The sequence below is a fragment of the Sparus aurata genome, chromosome 18 (assembly GCF_900880675.1).
Source record: "Sparus aurata chromosome 18, fSpaAur1.1, whole genome shotgun sequence".
Taxonomy (NCBI): Eukaryota; Metazoa; Chordata; class Actinopteri; order Spariformes; family Sparidae; genus Sparus; species Sparus aurata.
Genome location: NC_044204.1, coordinates 30,163,779 through 30,183,021, shown reverse-complemented (window position 1 = coordinate 30,183,021; position 19,243 = coordinate 30,163,779). Strand labels below are relative to the sequence as shown.

General features: G+C 42.9%; 1 long non-coding RNA gene across 1 annotated transcript in view; it reads left to right on the top strand.

Moving 5' to 3' along the window:
- Positions 1 to 19,243, top strand: part of LOC115568550 (uncharacterized) — an 83,061-nt gene that overhangs the window by 48,795 nt on the left and 15,023 nt on the right. The gene's annotated exons all lie outside the window — the stretch shown is intronic.

Sequence of the window (19,243 nt, the reverse complement as noted above, 5' to 3'; positions counted from 1 at the left end):
GTGAGACGCCCAGAAAACGATAATTCAGCTGAGGATGAGCCGAGTCATCACTCTTCCTGTTTTAATTAGGCAACATGGGCCCTTCGGCAGCCAATCATCTGCTTCCTTCCCTCCCATGACTACACACAGGGAGTTGTGTTAGTTGGACGGTGAAAGCGTCTCGAATTTCAGCAGATCAATTGCATTTTCTTGCAGGAGGTTTCAGTATCATATTTAACCTCCGCTGCTTAATAACGAACATGAAGCTGTCAGCGCTGGTGAAGCAAACAAGACTTAATCGAACAATGTGCAGCGCTCTCTGCAGTTTTTGCTACATCATGTCGACATTTTTCCAAGGCTGGAGGCGGTAAATGTAATACATTCTGTGCTCCTGAGGGGCGGCGGCACTGTTTGTTGGGGGGTCACGGAGCCTCTGTGTTTCATCACTTACACATTCATCACAATGTCACCCAGGAGCCTGCGTGTCAGGACTCTCAGCGTGCTTTACCAGGTGTGAGCGAGGTCTGAATTTTCGGGGCTCTTAATCAGGAAATGATCGCAAGCAGCCTTGATTCATGGTGTGGTCTGGTTGTCATACTATATATGTTGCGCTCCAGAAGCAGCATCTTAAGGATGAAATTTATACCACCACTCCTGAGAGCCGTACCTGCCCCGATGGGATCTGTTTCCTCTGCAGAGCGGAGGCCTGAGCTCACTTTCCAGAGTTTTGACAGATCTCAGGAGGCAGAACAATATAAATGTTTGAAAGGCAGTTTGGACTCAATTCCCTTTCATCTTTTTCCCCTCACATGAAATCTGCAGAGTGTTTTCTGTGTCAGCCAGAGGGGGTTAGACCTTTGTGGAGGAGCAGCAGTATTGCCATACCGCTGACTTGGCACTGAATCCATTTTTTGCAATTAACACTTGTTTATGCTCTCACTTTGGTGCCCAGTGGGCTCTGAGGTAAGCACATAATCTTTAAAGTGGGAGGGGGCGTGACTGTTTAATGCCTTTTATTACTCAAGTGCAGCTCAGTCAATATCTCAGTCAAAGCGGAGGATGTCAGACAGATATGCAGTCACTGTGTTCAAGTTTTAAATAGATTCCAGGCTTAACTTAATGCCAACCATAGACTGTTACCGCTGAAACCAACTGGATATTTAGCTCATTTGTTCTGTCATGTTTGATTTAGCTTTGGTTCATAATGTGGGGCTTTATTTGCTGTTGACAACATCCTCATATGAAACCACAGATCGTGTGATTTGTGGATGATAATGATCACTGCAGGGAGGTTTCCTGGCATGTGTCTTTAGGGTTTAGCCTACATAAAGTGGTCTGCGCTCTCACCGATTTTGGTGTTTTTAATAACATCGGTTTGGAGCATAATCATTGTACACAAAACAGCACATGGCTTCAGTAACCAGAACCAGTTATAAGTAGCATCAGCTGCTGGCATTACTTGTCTTGTGTTGACTGCTCCTCTTGGATAACTGTCAGAGCACACTTCCAACTTTGCCATTGGATTATATTATCATATAATTTTGTGTTATGAAGACTGCAAAAGCAATGTTAAGATTCCAGGAAGCATTGCACATGTTATCCAACATGTCTCAATGGGAGCATGTTTTAATTGGAACCATTAAGAAGCAACATAACAAGGAACATAGTGAGCTAGCATGAAAGTGGTAAGCACACTGCAGCACATGCACACACACTGACAGGCAGGCCTGCAGAAAGAGAGCGATACCATTTTTAAACCAAGTTGGCAAGTGTAAACAGGTTTTTGAAATGCTTGTAAACCCACTAAAAATAGGCAATTGACTCCTTTCCTACTGCCAGAATACGAGCTTGCCTTACTGATTTTTCTGGTGTATCATGTTTGTCATGAATGCACTGGAAAACAGGGAACAGTAGGAAGCAGGATGCAGACTGACCTGTTAACTCCAATGCGTGCTTCCGCAACCCGCTGGAAAGTAGGTGAAGGTGTCCACCATGTTACCTGTAACTACTGTAAAGTAATTTGACACAGGAATGAATGCCAATTGTACCCTTTCCCGCTGATGAAAAGAAACATCTGTAAGTTGACATTGGAGTCTTTTTCTCCTGTGCGAAAGGGGTGGAAGGATCGGAGTTTCATGCAGTTTTTGGGTTATATGTCAGGTTGTGTATCAGTGCTTGAATCCCTGATTCTTGAATCAGTTTTCCAACACTTACTGGCTGATCTTTACACCCCTGCTCCCTTGCTGCTGTGACTGATTACAGCAAAGTGGACCTAAGATGCGATCGATCAATCAGTCACTTGCTGGAGCTAAATAAGACACATCCTTGTCCACCTCTTCTAAATACAAATGTACTGTAGTACATTGTAGTGTTTCAAAGATCCTGTTTGTAAGAAAAGTAGATTTATAAGTGTCATTTTTTCTTGCAAATAAGACCTTTAATGGTGTAGCAAGTAGAAATAGATTGCCGTGTGTTAAAAAATGCTTCCAACTATAATAATCTCCTCTAAGATGCTCTTCAGTTCAGTCTTAGGATATGTTCATAAGATATTCACCAAATCCAAAACTCATTAAAAAACAACTACAACTTGTCCTCCTTCTAGGCAAGATCATTTAAATCATAACTACCTCGTTATGGCGAGAGAAGTGGAATTAGAAGAACAGCAGGAGGAATGTGTTCGTCGTTGTCCAGAGGTGAGTGTGTCCTATGCTGTGATGTAGTTTGAATGTGTAACTGCCGGTAGACCGTGAAACGACAATGTTGTGAATGGAAAGGACCTTGACCCACTTCGAACAACAAAGCCGTTCCGTGGGAAATGAATGACGGATGATTTAAAATGGAGGTGAGATGACAGAAATACACCCAAAACCAAACAATGCTTGTATTTACTTACTTTTTGCCTTTTTGAAGCCGCTGCCAAGAAGTAGTGTACTGTTCACTACAGTGGAAAAAAACCTAATGATGACTACACTTAAGTGTGAAGAGCTTATTGAGTTTTCCCTGGGAAGCCTCCCCAGTGCATCGTTTGGAGCTGTGCTGTAGGCAGTCACTGCAGAGACTCCAATTACTGACCAAGTCCCACTTGACTGGCTTCTAACTGTGACCAGCAAATTAGAAAGTGAGAGAGAGAATATGGAGAGCGAGAGAAGGGGGCAGAAAAAGCATTTAAAAGCCGAGACGAAAAGTTTTGGTTGCAGTGCGATACTGGCACACAGGAAGCCAAAATAGACATACGTCCAGCAGAGTTTAACAAGTGCATTGCCTGAGCAGAGAGAGAGAGATAGGCAGCTCTTTGTTCATGAGTTGGACACGCTCCAAACGCCTGCTTCATAGGATGTTCTTCAATAATCCAGCAGTGAGCAGCTGATTTATGACCTGCATTAATGTTCTGACGGAACTTCCTGAGCAGAATCTTTAACTATCACCAGACCACATGGAGAGAGGGGGAAATAACACACACCGAAGATAGATGTCATTTTCTGGAAAGGACACGAATGGGGAGTAGAGAGTGTTTCGCTAACGTTGTGCATGCACTCAGTATTTATTCTGTATGTTATGCTGCTAGAATGCTACCATTGTTAGCTAAATATGCCAGTTACAAAAGACATGTATAAATAGAGCTGCATATGGTCGCTCCGAAATCTGCTGCGAAAGCCAACATTTTTCTCCATACTCATGGCATATGCAGGACTGAAAAACAAAAACAAAACAGACGTTTTTATCAGAGATCACAGAGATTCCCATAAACTCCTTTGAAACTGGAAAAAAACCCTGACCAACAACCACAAACATCTGGCTTTTGTCCTTCCCGTGAAAGGGTGTAACTGGCATTCGAACGTGTGTCTAAGCCCGTGTGGACGTGCTATTTTTCTCCACTTTGCTTTGACATTTGTTGACATTAAGGATGCTTGCTTGTTAATACTTTTCCATCTTCCTCTGTTCAAGGAGCTCTCGAACATCCTTCAGTAGTAGAGACTTCTTGGCAGCTCCCATCATCAGTTCCGGTCGAAACGGCTAATTCTGAATGTTATTGAAATATTGAATGCCTTCTAGATGTAGTCTGATGAAGTATATGATCACTGCTTTGTAGTGTGCCCTGTTCGTGTTGATGAACATGACACACAACTGGTTGTCTGACAATTGGAAGGAAGTGAATCGCCTTTAGTGGTTTAAAAAAAACGAATTAACAATCATAAGGTAATGTTGGTGTGAAAATGGTAAAAGGGATGAATGGACTCTGTGTTGAGTCATACAAACGCAGAGCTGTGTGGAAACATGGTGTTAGGAAGATTAAAATGACTGCTAGTGCCTGAAGTAGTAATAACAGCAGGAGGTCAGTCTAAGATTTCACTCATAGAGTACGTGCAGATACGTGCACGGCTGTGGTGTTGGGCCAAAAGTGAGTAGCTGTGGAGATAATACTTTCCGTCTGTGACACGCTTCATACGTTTGCAACATGTAGGAGTCACAGCAGCGTTCTAGTAAGGCATTAAACCACAGCTCTGAGGAAAAATGAGATGAAAAAATGATTCAGCGCTTCCAAACAAAACCAATTATCTCGGGGGTCACGGGCCAAGAGCAGCTGCCTGTTGTAAAAGAAAGCAGAGGACCGTCATCTTTTTTTCGTGTCACTGGGCTCTTTCAAGGGATCCCAGCCACTTTCAGCCCATAACTTATTTCTGTTCCTCCATTGTTTTGACGTGATATCGTGTTTCCCAAGACGGGAGCTTGTACACTCGGGAGGGGAGATGGATAAGAGTGGATGTGCCACGTTTTGACATTGAAGCAAGATTACTGTGTTCCCTCCAAGCAGACACACATTAAACAAGTGGGAGATCAGGGAAGCAGAAAGGCAGATGAGAGGTAGCTGTGCGTGTGTGCACTTCCACATGGGGCTTAAGAGGCAGAAAGGACAGCTGGTTCACTCATCACTACTTTGCTGTGTCCTGGGGTTTCTACGTCCCCAGAGACAGATAGTTTCTGCTGGAGAAGTGATGTGTGCTATACAGTAACTGGTTAAAAATGGATGTTAGACATTTTTCTCATTTGGCTCAAGGTGTTTTCTATTCTTGTACCATGATGGTGTAACTAACAATAAGGAATTAGCCTGTAAAAGCAAAGGTTATAGCTGCTTTGTTGACCTCAGCTGGCGATGGTCATTGGGCCATGTTTGGATATTTCTATATGTCTCTAATGCTAATTTGTTCATTAAGATGTAGTTCCATTTCTTACACACTACATTACAACTGAACCTAGCAACTATTAATTTTGCAAATGTTGCATTAATCTTTGTCAGTGGGAGCAAGCTAGTCCAACGTTAGCTCCATGAGTTGGTTCCAGCAGCCATTCCTGTCACTTAAAGGGATAGTTCGGGTTTTTTGAAGTGGGGCCATATAAAGTACATATTTATAGTCGATCTGTTTCCTACCGTAATCACCGATCAGCGCAGCCTCAGTTTGGAGAAGTAGAGAGCTGCTCCAGCCAGACGCTCAGCTTTGTACTGCAGTGAACTAGTGGTGTGCCAAAATATCGATACTACGATATATCGCGATATTTCGTCTTGAGGTACGCTATCGATATTTTTTGGCCCACCACCACCCCTCTTCGGAGGACAGCTTTATTTTTATTCAAACATAGGTATACAACCAAATAATAATAAAAAAAATGGTTTAAGTAGCTCTGAAACCTACACATATAGATATTTAATGATAGTTGTAGTCAGTGTGTGTGTTAAGAAGACACACTGTGCAATATACTCTTTGTTTACTTGGCTGTCATTCATGTGAAATTGATTGACAATGTTTTGTAATTCCTGTGAAATGGATTCAGTGCAGTCAATAAATTCTGAATTTCTTCAGTGACACAGATATCGTGGATGAAATTTCTTGCAATATATCGATTATCGCAGAATCGCTGTATCGTGATATTATTGTTATCGTGGGCAAAATATCGTGATAGTATCGTATCGCGAGGTACCTGGTGATACCCAGCCCTACAGTGAAAGGGGTTCAGCAAAAAAGCGAAATTAACCACCTAAAACAAGGCTCACCTGAAAAAATCTATATCAGGTCAAGTGTACGTGTAGGTAAAATTCACACCGCTTTACATCGCTGTCAGACGCTGCTGTCAGATCAGCTGTCGCCCAGTTACGCTAATGCGTAGGGATACGAAGGTTCTGTGGTTGAGAAAATGTAGTGCCAAAAGAAAGCGCGGTCTGACAGTGATGTAAAGCAGTGTGAATTTTACCTATATAACGTAGACTGATGTAAAAAAATTTACGTGAGCCTTGTTTTAGGTGGTTAATTTCGCTTTTTTTTTTCGGTGTATCGATAACGTACCTCAAGACGAAATATCGCGATATATCGTAGTATCGATATTTTGGCACACCACTAGTTCACTGCAGTACAAAGCTGAGCGTCTGGGCTGGAGCGGCTCTCTGCTTCTCCAAACTGAGGCTGTGCTGATCCGTGACTACGGTAGGAAACAGATCGACTATAGATATGTACTTTATATGACCCCACTTCAGAAAACCCGAACTATCCCTTTAACTGGCATTAGTGTTTTCTATGGTTTTGCTATGGTACCCTCTTTCTTGGAGTGATATTACTGGTATGTTCATACTCATTCACGAAGATCTAATTTGGCATCCTTATCATGTGAATAGTACTGTTGCTTAGCACTTAGCTCATGCCTCAAAAGTGCTGCTGCTGCTGCTGCTGCTGCATCAGTTGTTGTGGCACTTTGTAACATATCCTAGTTTCCCCTAGCAACAGAAATATCACCCAAAATTGTTTCCCCAGTTACCTCCCCTGGAAACTTGTGAATAGACTAAAAATAAGGCATTCATCGTACCTTTAACAGGCTTCTTAAAATGATGTATCAAGACTATCATTTCTGTTTTGTCCACTGAATATGAATTTGGCACAAAAGCTTGGAAAGTTACATCCAAATTTAAGCTTTTTCCTTCCGTCCTTGGCATTTACGTCTGATTAATCAGCAGGTAAAGTTTCATGTAAGCAATGCTATCTCAAAAATGCAGTAAGTGTGAGCTGTGTGTGGGAAAGATGACACACTTTCTCCTGTTCGGACTGGATTCTTGCTCGCTTATCTTTGCTCCGTCCACATCTGCACTTTGCACAATACAAGAGCTGCAGTGTTTCACTCCCACACAATATGGTGACACTTTGATGAATCTTTTGTCATCTCGCCATATATGTTTCGCTCCCCTTAAAAGGTTCAGACTGGTGTTTACCTTTCCTGTTGCTGAGAAGGATACAATTCCCATGTTGTTTTTTGGTGGGAATGATAAGTTATGTAGGGCATCTTTGCTTTTATGAGGTTAAAGGAGTGAAGTAATGTGAGAAGGTTTTCTGGATGACTGCAAGTTGGAAATGCCAGGTATGTGTTGAGAATATACTGTAGACATTTTAAAAAAAAACTCTCCATGGTTTGTAACATATTCAGAGTCTTATTTGAGGAGACACTGCAGGTATAGCAGGAGAGTTGACTGACCTGTTGAGGTTACCACTCTGTCTGTTGTCAGTGCACCTCTCCTAGAGATGAAAACATCCCATTGGCTCCTCACGCATGGATAACTCAGACCCATCACAACAAATCTGTCTCTCTGGGCCTGCCAGACACAGTGTGTGTGTGTGTGTGTGTGTGTGTGTTGGTGTGTGTGAAATGGTGTGGCAGACGAGGGAGTGATGGACTAGAAGTGACATACGACCCCTGAAGCAGCCAAGGATTAATGGCCTCAATAGGCGAGCTCCTCTAGAAGGATGTGGACGGGGTAATAAGGACTTCCACCAGCCACAGTGCATCCATCCATCTGCCCTTCCGGATCCACGCTCTCCTGCAGCTGGAGCCTCCAGATGTGGAGCCACCTGTGAAAAAAGGGACACTGGTTTCCTGCAGCAGACATAGAGAAGACGCCTCCAGAAAGAAAAATCAATCTTGATTTGATACTCCCCCTGATGTTCTGTGTACAGGGAACAACATTTTTGAGTCAAGGGCACCCTTGGTGGTCTGCGTTGGAGATGGTTTTCAGGTGAGGACGGCGTCACCGGTGGCGTGACAGTTTACAAACTATGGCAGGGGAGGCGAGAGATATAAGACACTGCAGGGACTCCAGTCAAGGTCCAGAGGAAAATGAAACATGGAAAATGTCACTGGGGTATTCTGACATTTTGCACTTTGAGCGGGCCTGAAAAGGTTCAAACACCAACTAAGAAGTGAAAGCGGCAGCTATGAATATGAGTCACCCGCATGAGAAGACGCGCTGCACTCCTTTTACTCCGTCGACTTCAGAGGTGTTGATATATACAAGGAAGCTAATTTAAGAGGCATTTGGCATTTATGACTTTGAGTGTTGCCAGAAATATTTTCCCTTTACTTTAACTGGTGGAATAAAGTGATTTTGGCTGGTGACAGGGGGCTGAGTGAAATCTGATAAAAATGTGTTGTTTATTATTGTGAGTACTACGTGCTTCGTCTGAATATGACTAAATGTGAAGTGAGCAACTTTTGGAAAATTCCGTATTTCATAATGTGGGTGATGGTGCCCACATTATGCATTATACAGAAACTACTCACTAAACTTCTGAGCAATACTTCAAATTGTTTATTTATAAAGGTCACTTCAGACAAATCACTTTCTTACTCATAGTGGTATGTACTCGTTTCTGAGACTTCTGCCATAATGGAAGTATGTAGAATTTGGTTTGCGCTGCTGCTTCAAAACTTTATAATAAAGACATTTGAAACAAATTAGGACAGTGAACAACATTCATAACCTCAGGAATAGTTTGTTAAAACAATCTCTACTCTAAGTTTCTAAGACCACTTACTGCCTTTGTTCAGGGATTTCTACCTCCATTTTTTTGTCTTAAGATGGAAATAGACAAGTTTTCTTTGCTTTAATCGTGAATTAAATAGTGCCTGCACAATATAATGGATGTATAATAATAAGAAATGGATGGCAATGCAATTCTGTTTGACACCAGGCACTAAATCTCCCAGGAAAAGTAAAGGTTAAGTAACGACCCAGCTGATTTGGCAGCCTGGCTCCATTTCTTACTGCTTTCACATCTCTATTATTGACTTCATGATTTTAAAATTGAACTCCTGTCCTATGTTGTTATTTGTGACTTTTAAGTTGTCTGTTGCCACTTTAACTGTTATGACGTCGTATCAGCAACTGAGTTTAAACGTCAACAGATTAATGTCCATGACAGTGCGCAAATTCTGTCCACTGATGAAGACCACGTGGTATGATCATGTAAGAGGACCTTGAGTTGGATCCAGGAAATATTAACTTGGTTGATCCAGAGAGTGTGAGTTTTAATAATTTCCGAGTTATTACAACTTGGGTGTTATAATCATAGTTTTCACAGTGATATGATAATTAATAATACATTTACATTTGCTGAGATCTGAGACTGCAGCACAATTAAGACTATAGACATCTTTCACAGTTTACAGATGGAGCTCGTAGTTGAACTTTGACCTTCTATACCTGCTGTAGTTCTGTGTGCTCACAGTTTATCTTTGTAATGACAGATTACTACCAACAGTTCAGATGTGATCACTTTCAGTTTTACCTCCCAAAGTACTTTTAGCTTAATTCAGACTGGTGGGAAACGTTGTCATAATCTGCAGTTTTTTGATTTATTTGGTTGGTCTTCTAACAAAAAAGAAATAAATCACTAATTTGGATAATCACAGAAATGCTGACTATCTGATCCGATAATTGCCCAGGTGTCTGATTTGTCCGCCACTAGTTTACAGGATATGAGAACATACAAAGTTTAAGATAAATACTTTAAGACTTCTACTCAAGTCCTATTCAAATGGGTGACTTTCACTTTCAACAGTATTTTGTTACAATTTCTTTACTCAAGTATAAATTTGGGGCACTTTTCATAACACTGCTCTAAATAGACATTTATCACAATTCTGCACTAGCGGGAATCACTTAGTGAATGCGAACATAGACGACAGCTGCGATTAAGTCTCTGATAAACATATTATATTCTCACAAATTCACTGGCTTCTACTGGACATCTAGTGGACCACGTAAACGCTGATTTCAGGGGCCTCCATGTTTATTTCAGTAAGACAGTGTGATATCTTTGTTATTGTCCTGTTTGCTTGTGCGCGTCGGTCCAGGATTGTGTCCAGATCACATTGGAATTTTGCTGTGTCAAACAAAAAAAGTATGAGTTAGTTGTGATAAACTGGAGTTACCTCGTAATGAACCTGCCATAGCTTCAGTCTTTCCTGCATATAGACCTGATTTCCACGATAACACTTCCCACTTCAAACTGCTCTGTTTGCCTCAGTGGCCTCAGACAGAAATCACTGATGAAAGTGCTGCCATAGGACATCAACAGGGACAGGAGGCAACGCACCTGCTGTCACTGTCTCCCACTCTCAAAACCAGCATCAACACACAAGGTCAAATAGCGGCACTTCACGCCCCAATCTATTAGATTTTCAGATGCTCTGCTTTCACCAAGATCAAATCACTTCCTGCCAGCCAGATTAGAAGTGCCGCTGGGGGGGCGAGGAGAGGTTCAGCGGGCTGATATTAAAAAGGACCCATGCTGCTGACAAGTCTTTGAACAGGAGCGAGCAACACATCCAGGAGAGATTGTTCCCGAAAACCCCGCTCCGAAGGAAATCTGACAGAGAAATTGTCCTTGTGACTTCGGCTGAAGTCTGGATTGCTTCTCCTTGTTGTGTGACTGGTGTGCGCATGAGATCATTTCAACACTCATGGCCAAAGTTTGCCGTTACACTTGTGAGATTTGCAATACTGCTTGACAGTGAGCCAAACAATGTTTAACCCTAAATATACACAAGTATTTTTTAGTGTCACCTCCAGGTTCCAGAAAAACGACCTTGCAGCCAGACTGTGAAAGCAGCTTGTTAGGACCCATCTTTGTGTTTCTTGTTAGACAGACCCCTAATGGCTGTAGTGATTATTACGGGAGCAAAGAAGGAAGTCAGGGTTCATTTAGGGCATTTAGCAGATGCTTTTGTCCAAAGCAACTTACAGTAAGTCATACATACCTTCATACACTGATGGCGGTGGCTGACATGCAAGGTGCCAACCAGCACATAAGGAGCAGTTTGGGGTTCAGTATCTTGCCTAAGGACACTTGGAGATGCAGACCAGGGAAATACAACCAGTTTACTTCCAAGAACAAGATGCTGGCTCTACCCCTGAGCCACAGCCACCCTAGTAGTAGAAAGAATGACAAACTCTGACAAAGTTCGTATAGCAAGGAGGGGTTGGGATAGATGGTTGGGTTTACAAAGCACAGGACTTTTATCCAGGAGACGGCTTCTTATGCCCCACATGAAACCAAAAGTCAATTAAGAGTTATTTTGACTTAATAAAGTTATAAAGTTACGTCATGTAACAGAAGATACTTAAGTAACACAGTTATTTTAACCCAAACCACAGTCCTTTCTTCAAACTTAGTGTAGTAGTGTAATGACAGAGGTCTGGTACGCATGTCATTAGTTTGCTGCAATGTCAAGTTGTTTGGGGAATGGTGATGTATGTATATTGGGGAGTCACTGGCAATCAACCTATTCAGTCATTTAGGCACGGGGTTGTGTTGGATTGGTTAAAGTCACAAGAATCATAACTTATATTTGACAGACATCCTGCACAACGACCACAAGTTCAAGTGACCTAGATAAAACCACACCATGGTCAATTGACAGAGTGCAAATGTTCCTCTGATTGTTTGCCGATGAACGGATCTCAAAGGTAAACTGATGTCCTCCTGGTGTGTCTAAGATGAATCCCATCTGTATTGGAGGGAAATTGCAGTAAACATGAAATTGAGTAAAGTACCAGTAGCGCTTCGAGTTGAACTGAGCTGCATCATGCAGCGGAAACACGACATAAAGCTGAGAGCAGGTGATAATTCTCTGTGGGTTCATCAGTAAGATCCATTTCACATCACACATAATCATCTTATCCATTGATAATTTGGAGAACCCTTGATTAGTCCAGCAGTATAAAACACAAAATGTGATGCCAGTGGAGCATCTCAAGTCTAATCACTTAAAGAATCCAACGTATTGATTCGATGTATTGTAGATAATAATATTGAATATAAAAACATGTTTTTTAGTATATTATACATTACAGACTTCCTTGACCGTTGTTTTGAACTGTAGCTTCAATTCCGAACGTCAGCTTTGCGTTAGTGTAAGGAGGATTATTTTGCTTTCAATCAGTATTAGTACGTTATGTTGTCTTTGTAATCTTTTTCTAATCTAAAGTGTTTCAGCATTTCCAATTGGTCTTAATCCTCAGACCGATTGATCCCTCTTAACTAGTTAATTGTCTAATTGTTTAAATCCAGACACCGAACGAGGGGACCTGTCTTCCTGTTCCAGTTCACGTAGGGTCTGGCTCACTGGTCATCTGTCCCGTTGTCCTAAAACCCAAAACAACGCCTACCAATCAGAGCCGCCGGGGCCACTTAAACATCCTCGAGCAAATGGACTCATCGTAAAATGGAAGCGTATGTTTGGCTAATGGGGCTCAGCTGTCCAGTCAGTTTCACTCATGTATATCTCCTAATCTGCTGGTGGCTCTGCGAGGATAAGGGGGGGATTTCAGAGGCGATACAAACAGACAGATAGCAAAGTGCGTGGCGGAGGCCTGGCCCAGGATGTCAGTGTTCAGGGTGGGTGACAGTGTTATTCCCTGCCATCTGTTTCCCAGGCGGCGGTCCAGCAGAGCTATGTTGAATGCACCGGCATGAGGGAGTAAGGAGCAGCCCACCATGCAGCACCATTGGCATTGCAGCATTTCAGATTAACATAGCAGCGTGGACGGCCTCCCAGGCCTTTTTGTAGGGGCGATATGGGTTCGGTTCAGGCTACACACAGATAGCTACATAAAAAAAAAGCTCTATTACACTCAGACTGCCCATCTGTCCATCGTCTGTCTGTTTTTCATGTCTGTGGCAATCTCTCAACTCAAAGAAAAAGCACTGGCACAGTCGCAATTTTCTCCACACTGCTGAGCTATAAAGTTACAGAATGCAGACAGAGAACGCGGAAAAATGGAGATTATTGAATTAGTGCGAGTGCAACTGTTTGTTTTTTCCCCTGCATTTCATCCTAAAGCTGTCGCTCTGTGTGAATTTCCCATGAAAAGCCACTTCTACTCTGCTTTATGGAGGCGAGCGGGACGGTAAGTGGCGTCAGTGTTTGGTGACACGACAAATGCCGTAAATGGCATATCATTTTCTGTTTGGGTATGTTACCCAAACAACAAAGGAATGTTATGAGAGCAGTGGGGTCTCATCGCTCAACCTTTTATGAGAAGAACTCACAAAGGCCTGAATCACTCTTCCTCTCTGTCTCCGCTGTCACCCTCAGGAAAAGTGAGCACGCCGTAAATCACCTTGTCAGCTCTGTGTTTTGAAGCGGCAGACTGCCCGTAGCCAGTGTCATTTTATAGGTTGTTATTTCACTCCATGCCGCAGAGAGGAGGGCTTTAACATCATGTTGCTTTAAATGCTGATGTGTTTGCTGGTGAAGTGGTGAATCAAAACAGGGATGAATGGAGTGACGTCCACAGAGAGACGGCCCAAAGTTCGCGGGGGAACCTCAATCCAACCTTTGTCCAGAATCTGAACCTCAAGGAATTCAGCTAATTCTTTTAGTATGGAAAGTGGAGGCTTTATTGCATTCTTTGAGGACGCGAACCTGAACGTACAAGTGTTAACTTGCATTAACATGTGCGCTTTATATACAATGAATTACTTTGTGTGAGGGCTCATGGGAGAGGTTTAGAGAGAAATCTAAAGAGGGTTTTGGTTTGACTATTCCTGCAGAGATCTGGACCATGTTCAGCGTGTCAGAGTGCAATGATAAAGAAACTGAAAATGATTACCTCACTTTGAGTTAAACAAGCTTTCCAACTCCAGAGACTTATATTGATGTTCTCTATTTCTTTCACATGTGCATGTTAAGCTTTATCTTTGATTTTGTCCCAAAACATTTAGACACCAAGGTGATGTGTCATGACTGCGTTCATGCTTGCATGCATAAGGCTGCACAAATCCCAAAACAGGCTGTTCATAAGCTCCTGAGAGAGAGAGCTGGATTATTTCTCCCTGATGCCCTTTGTTTGAAGGAAAAGGTGTTGACTGACAGCTGAGCTCCTGGACCCTACTCAGCCAGGGTTCAATGCGGATGCCTGGCTAATGAGGTCGACTATAAGGATTATAATCAGACAGGGAATATTAGCGTTCTCATGTGTCAGTCAAGCTGGGAAAACCTCCCAGTGTTGCGGTGTCAAAGAGGGCTTTTTCTGCTTCCGATTGGTTCATGTTTACCATGCAGCAACATGGAGCCATGTCACAGCGTCCCCAGGGCAGCTTTAAGACGTCTCAAGCCCCAGACAGTTAATGGGAGAAGGAGTTATGGTGGGAAATCTCACCATGGGTCCAATTCCAAGGCCCTGGCGGACACTGAGGGCACTCCAAAACGTACAAATTATCTCCTGTCGGCTTTTTGGCAGTAAAATGTGGCTGTTTTAACCTTGCAGTGTTTAACCTCCCAATAATCATTCAGTGAAAAGGTAGAACTCAAGCTGGGCCTGAATCCGTGCTCTGCACTGAAATGTATTAATGGGCATCATGTTTGACCCTTTCCAACCTCGACGGCACTCACCTCTCCCTCCCTGCTCAGGCCATTTTAAAGAGCCAAACAGCGAAAGAGATGAGAGATGGAAAGAAAAACATTTTAAAAAAAAAGAAAAAAGCAGCACAGACTTGCAGGAGCGATGTGACATATGGAAGCCATCACAGGCCTGGACTCCCATCTGTGTCGGCAGTCGTGGCCTGCTGGCACCCACTAGTCACTGCGCAGGATGGGAATAATCCAGGACAGAGGAATTGTGATAAGACGACTCTGAATCCCTTGAGGACAAGATTTCAGCGTTGGGGGAGGGGAGGGATGGTGAGTGGAGGGTGCAGAAGCTTCCGCTGGCGTTTGCAGAAAACAGGTGCCCGACGGCTCGGTGGGGTTCAGCCGGGTTTAGTCGGGCTCAGTTTCTCAAGTTTCTCGCAACAAATACACGACTGCGACCCACTTCCTTGTTTCACATCAGCCTGTAACAAACTGTTAATGTAAGCGACACATTCCTTCACTGTGGAATTTAAACAGTTTGTAGTCTGAAGCAAACGTGCGCTTCCTGCTCCGCCGCGTCCGAGATACATTTGATTTATTTCTGTTTGATTTCTGTTTGGATTGCAGCGGCAGCTTTTTGGCAAACCGGAGCAAAACTAAATGAAAGGCGTAATTGGAAAAGGAAATTGGCTTCTCATCTCAATTTACATGTTTGCATTGTCGAATTCGCCTAAAGGAGCACACTTAAAGTGTGTTATTGTAAGCCTCAGAGTTGAGCAGAGAGGTAATTTAGGAGTCTCCTGACCACATTCATCCAAGCTTCATATCCTGGTTCGCTGCAGATCTAATCAGCAGGTTGAATGATATTCTTTCCCTCCAGTCATGTTCTATTTTGTTCTCGCTCTAAAAATGGTAACACGTGCGAACAATAGGAGCTCTTTAATCAATCGAGGTAAAATTAAACAATTAAGCGAGCGGATGATTTTCAATCAAGTATCAACAAATGTTGTTTCGGAGGTTTTAGAAGTCCTCTCGACCCGAACGTCTCTTCCTTTGCTAGCCCTCACTAACCGGCACAGTCCAAGTTTTTTGTCAGTGAAAAATTTATTGTAAAGCGGTAAATTTTTTATCACCTCTTTTCACAAGACCCCTGATGGTAGGCTGAGGAGCTATATCAATCTGAGAGTGAATGCCCCTCAGCCTTTTCACAGACATCACATGCACACGCAAACCCACTCACATCTTCAAGGATCTGCAGAGACGAGCATCTTGTGCACCGGCGAAACTTTTAGTAAAACAAATGAGCTTTTAGATTTCGAGCTACAGAATAAATGCAACATCTGATCTTGTGTGACAGTTTGGTCAGGTCTCTCGGGTCCTCCACCCTGTGCAGCTCAGTGCTACCCCGAGGCCACAGAGGGCAGGACCCTTCAGATTTAACACCTCACAGACACGAACACCTGGGATTTATTAGCGATCGAGCCCATGTGGCTGCATGCAGTCAAAAAGTCTTGGCCTTTGTATCGCACGGAGCAGAAAAGTTCTACCTTTCTGTCTGTTTCCTTTTTTCTGCTTTACCTGCATTTCATCTGCCTCCCTGCTGCTCGTCCATCTTCAGCGGTCTTGTGGCGAGCAGGGGGAGGCTTTTCAAGCTTGACTAATGTGGTTCAGATAGCGTGCAGGATGATGATGGGGGAGCACCTCGATCTGGGCCATAACTTGTTTGTTGTGGCGGCTTCACTTCAGACGATTCTACTCTCCGTCTTTCACTCCTCACCATCGCTGCTCTGCTTCAGCGGTTCAGTCAAATGAAAGAGCAGCTGCCTGACCTCTTTTCAGCCCTGGTGCTGTGGTCTGGATCCTCAGGACGGAGCGCCGAGGCCATCTCCGACAGGATGTAGGCCTCGCCGTCACTGCGGTCAACAACGCACTCATCTCCCGGCCGCTCGCTGCTGCATCAAGCGCATCTCTTATCAAAAGGAAGTATTTCTGCAGGAGATATATTTGTTGTTTGTTGTTTTTAAACACATTAATTTCCTTCCGTGCAAACAATACAACAACATCCTGGGATGGGGAAGGGAGTGTGCCAGTGCTGTGTGCAGCTGGAGGTGACACAGCATGCTGTGGTACAGTAATGGAGTCATCCATCAACAGGCCCCATTAAAACACCTTGACACGCCAGCTGAGGCAACTCCAGTGGCCATGGTGACCAGTCTAAAGGTTGATGTTTGCTCTGCAACAGTGGCTGCAGAAATGCTCAGCGTAAAGACAACACAGCTGACATGGATCTGCTCATTTGTCTGCAGTGTTTATTATTGTGTTTTGATAATAACCTGCTCATTTAGCTATAGTGTAAACATGTGAAAAGTTTAAGTAAATGATCATGAGCTTGTAGACAAATTCATTTTGAACATTTACATCCACATTACATTACCTATTTTAAGCTAATAATTCACTCTCACTGATCTTGCAAGATCAGCTACACAGCCGCGCTTTTTGTTTTCCCAACACCAGTTTGCAAAACCAGCCAAAACCAATTTAGTCAGACTTTCTTATGCTATTGTTATAAACACTGACAGTAATTTTTAGATCAAATATAAATAATGCCAATGGAAGGCCTGGATAACGCCTGATTTATGGATTTATGGCCGCTCAGCACTGTTGATGAATGTTGCTCGACAGAATTTAAAGAGCTGCACCACATTTTCAATTTATGCTTCATGCAATAGGTTTCAGTTGTCTCCATAGTAACCAGACGCTATCTGCCAGCTGCTAAAATGAGCACCCAATCACATAGATAAACAAAATCTGTCGGAGTCCACAACATTTCAAAATTATTCTCCAGGAAAGACATACATGATTTCTGTCAAAAGTGACAAGCGTCCTCCAGATTTAAGAGTTCTTAAGATAATTTATGAGAAATGCAGGTCCAGCCATGTTTGTCTTTATTGCCAGGTTGCAGTGAAAGATGTACTGTATGTAGTGTGTTTATTGTGTTTCATAGGCAATCTGGCAACATGGATGACATCAAATAAAACATATTAATCTGTGATCTATGATGATTATTCAAAAAAGGTTAAGGGGCCAGTGCATATTACATTTGTTTCTCAGGAAAAACACCAAAACAAAACGGTGCTTGTGAGTTTGTGAGTCAAACTTAAAACAGGTATTTTACACACCACATGTTATACCTGTCCGTGGTGAAGCAACATTTCATTTTGATAAAGTATGACCGTGCAACATGGACTCCCTCTTCAAGTAAGGCCTCTTCACCTAATATTAGTCGATTCTTAGTCTGCACGATTTGTAAATTATTAATTTTCCAGCTTTCGTTTGGTCAATTCCAGACAAAATGTTCAGTTTTCTGTGCCAGCTACTTCTTTACTTTGTCTCGCTGCCAGTTTGCACTGAGCAGGTCGTATGTTGTGCAGTAATCAGCTTGTATTAACTTGTGCATTGGGGGAAGCTCTATATGAAATAACATTGTTTAGGTTTGAGGGTCGAGTATTTAAAACTGAACCGTCTATCCAAAATAAATATAGAGAATCATTCTATATGTTTGGACAATTTTATTTTTGTTAAACAATCATCCATGCTGTTAATAAATGCATCTGTTAATAAAAGATGTATTTGTTTTGTCTTCAGTTACAGCCGAGCAGCTCAACCATACTCTCTCTGACGAAGAAAAATGAAATCATGAAACAATTGATTATATTCTGAGAACTCACATGTGCTGTTGGCCAAAAGGCCTTTTTTTCCTGTCCTTGTTTTGCTGTTGAAGAGCTGCGTTGTTTGTTCCCTGCACTTTAAGTCCTCTGAAAATTCACTCAAGCTGAGATAGAGCAATTATGTGCAATTTCAGCTCTTAAGCCCATCTCCAGCAATCACCATGGAGATGTTTAAAATGAGGTTGGAGTCAGACGGCAGACGCAAGAAAGTGGTAATATGTCCCCCTTTCTGCTGACTGCTCTTTGTTCTCTTGAAGTTTAACCAATTTATAAACAAATACGTCCTTTCTCAAATCCTCTTTACTGAGTTAAACTTTTCACCACAAAGACAAATTGAGAAACAGTTACGACCGGATGGCTTTAAATTATTGTATTGTCTGCTCGGGACAAACACTGAATCCCTGAAGCCCCGTAGAGGGCCGTTATTCCTGCAGGTTTAAGTTTTTATTTGTATTAGGGCCCAGCTGAAAAAGTCCCAGCAAGCCCCCAGTGTTTAAACTATCTTTGACCAGTGATCAGGATCCTATTCAGAGGACCGTATCTGCTCCATCTGCGGCATGTCGACAGGCATCCTCCTGCATTCCTGTCCTTTTGTTTGCAGAGGTAGGGGAAGGACATTAATGAGTCTTCCATTGACTTAACATCCTTGGAAAGTCCGTCTTGGCCTCACACCTGCTGCCTATAAGCCGCTGGAATCTCTGCCCCATCACTGTTGAGGATGTGCAGTCTGGAAAATATGCGGGCTCCTCAAGGCCCTCAAGGTAGCGCAGCGTGCGTCGAGGAAGCGGTGAAGAATGTCAACCTGGACATCGCCTCCACGTCCACCAGCGCGGCCAAGAATGCGGCCATTGTTTCAATGAAAA